At 57.9% G+C, this 2,811-nt stretch overlaps 1 long non-coding RNA gene across 1 annotated transcript; it reads left to right on the plus strand.

Moving 5' to 3' along the window:
• The first annotated feature begins 263 nt into the window (after positions 1–263).
• On the plus strand, positions 264–1,904 carry LOC134761183 (uncharacterized). Its single transcript, XR_010139486.1, has 3 exons — positions 264–393; positions 1,314–1,490; positions 1,836–1,904. It is a non-coding gene; the product is annotated as an uncharacterized LOC134761183 (long non-coding RNA).
• Positions 1,905–2,811: the final 907 nt, after the last annotated feature.

A 2,811-nucleotide genomic window follows, 5' to 3' on the forward strand; every position in this document is an offset into this window, starting at 1 on the left:
CGTCCTTCCCCCTCTTTCCTCCGAGGGTGGCGGGAAGCGGGCGGCGGCGAGGCCCGGGGCGTGCCCACACACGGGCGACCTCGGCTGGCGGCCGCTCCTGTTTCGGACCTCCGGGGTCGATCGGCGGCCGCCCGCGAGCCCCGGACTCGGCAGGCGGCCCGCCGTGTCCCGGGTCGACCGGCAGGCCGGCCGCTGGCCGTTCCCTCCGCGGGCTGCGGTGGATCGCTGCGAGGGCGCCGATCCCCGTTCACGCGCGGGTGCCCTTCACCGGCCTCGGCCTTCGGTGGAGCTGGGACCACGCGGAACTCCCTCTCCTACATTTTTCTCTGCCCCATTTGGAGTTTGCGTCCGCGGGACTTTTAAGAGGGAGGGAGTCGCTGTTGCCGTCGGCCAGTAATACTCCCTCTTGTTTTTTTTTGGTCGTGGGGGGGTGGGTGGTTTTCCTCGCCGCCCCCCGCCGCCCCCATTCTTTCCTTCTTCCTTCTTTCTGGAGACGGAATCTCGCTCTGTCGCCCAGGCTGGAGCTGGAGCGCGTTGGTGCCTCCTCGGCTCGCCGCCGCCGCTGCCTCCAGGGCTCTCAAGCGAACAGCAGTTTTTGTATTTTGAGCGAAGACGGAATTTCACCATATTGGCCGGGCTGGTCTCGAACTCCTGACCTAGCGATTCCCCCCACCCCCTCCCCCCGCCTCGGCCTCCCAAAGCGTGCCGGGAGTACGGGCGTCGGCCACCGCGCCCGACCGATTCCTTCTGGTTTTCAATCTTCTTTTCTGCACGCTGCTGTGTGTGAACATACATATATCTATCTAGATAGATAGATACGTAGATATGGACACACGGACACGTACCTACACCGACGAAAATATCTAGTGATAAAACTAGACATTTCCATCATTCATACATGTGTATAGGATAGATGCTAATTTTAATGGATGAACGTGTATGACGTAAAAACCCATGTCATTTACATATACCTGTATATGTATATCCTTCGTTTATTATGGATTAACAATGTTCGTGTATTTATTTCCTTTTCTTTTGGGGCCTGCCTGATCTTCTCACTCTGGGCTCTGGTGACCTCAGGCTCCCAAGTAGCTGGGATGGGACTACAGGGATCTCTTAAGCCCGGGAGGCAGAGGCGAACGTGGGCTGTGATCGCGCGCCTCCACTCCGGCTGGGCTGGGCTGGGCTGGGCTGGGCTGGGCTGGGCTGGGCTGGGCTGGAGAGAAAACGGTGGATTGTCATCTTCATTACCTTACCTTTTAGCTTTATTCGTACCCTCTTATTTGCTTCTTTATTCTCATGGGTTATTCTAGGTCATTGTCATGTTCATCGTTTGCTTGCTTGTTTCATTGGTTTCCTTCCTTCCCTGCCTCTGTCGCCCGGGATCACCCCAGCCTCAACGCTTTCGACCGACCGACCGAGTGGCCGTCCTGCGTCTCATCCCTCCCGTCCCCGTTTCCTGGGACTATGGGCGTGCACCACCACACCGGGTGACTTTTATGTTCTTTCTCATATCTCATGTTTTCCGTAGGTAGGTAGGCAGGTATCTGTGTATGTGTGTATGTGAGTGAGATGGGGTCCGGCGTTCTGTCGTGTGGCCCGGGCTGGTCTCGGACTCCTGTTCTCGAGCGATCCGCCTGCCTGCCTCGGCCGCCCGCGCTGCTGCTGTGACAGGCGTGAGACGCTGCACCCGGCTCATTCTATAGTTGCCTGCCTGCCTGCCTGCCTGCCTGCCTGTCAATCGTCTTCTTTTTAGTACGGGTGTGCTCTCGCTTTGTTGTCCATGCTCTGGGCACACGTGATCGCTTTTTAAACTATGATTATTATTATTGCAGGTGTCGTCTCACACGTCGAGGTGATCTCAAACGTCTACGCTCCGGCCGTCCTTCCACGTCGGCCTCCCACGGTGCTGGGATGACACGCGTGGGCACGGTACGCTCTGGTCGTATTTCTCGTGGGTCGGTTCTTTCCGTTTTATGCACGTGGAATGCGAACAGATAAAATTTTGAGACGCGTCTCACCGATCTCCCCTCCCCCTCCCCCTCCCCCTCCCCCTCCCCCCTCCCCCATCCCCCTCCCCCCTCCCCCTCCCCCTCCAGACGGAGTTTCACTCTTGTCGCCCAGGGTGGACTACGATGGCGTGATCTCGGCTCGCTGCGACCTCCGCCTCCCGGGTTCGAGTGATCCTCCTGCCTTGGCCTTCCCGAGGAGCTGGAATGACGGTGAAGCGCCGTCGTGCCCGGCTGACTTTTATATTTTTAGTACAGATGGGGTTTCTCTGTCTTGGTCCGCCTGGTCTTGAGCTTCCGAACGTTGGACGATTTTAACTTTCTTGGTGGTTGCTTTTCTCTTTCTTTTTCTTTTCTTTTCTTTCCTTCTCCTCCCCCCACCCACTCCCCCTGTCCTCCTCGTCCTCCTCCTCCTCCTTTTTCATCTCTTTCAGCTGGGCTCTCCTACTTGTGTTGCTCAGTTGCTCACGCTGGTCTCCAACTCCTGCCCTTGATGCTTCTCCCGTCACACCCACCGTCTGGTTGTTGAGATGAGCACCTCTTGTAAAATGGAAAAGATGAAAAAAATAAAGACGGAGGTGAAAAGCACGGAGTGAACGTGTCTCTTGCCGTCTCCCGGGGTGTCCCTTGGACCCCGAGAGACGGAGGGAGCTTGGCTGAGTGGGTTTTCGTGGCTGAATCCTCCCGAGGGCCTCCTTCCCTCTCCCCCTTGTCCCCGCTTCTCCCCCGGCCGAGGCTCCCGCCGCCGCCGTGGCATTTTCCGTAGGAGAGGTGTGGGAGAGGACCGACGCGGCTTCCGGAT

Source organism: Pongo abelii, chromosome 23 (genome assembly GCF_028885655.2).
Source record: "Pongo abelii isolate AG06213 chromosome 23, NHGRI_mPonAbe1-v2.0_pri, whole genome shotgun sequence".
Lineage (NCBI taxonomy): Eukaryota > Metazoa > Chordata > Mammalia > Primates > Hominidae > Pongo > Pongo abelii.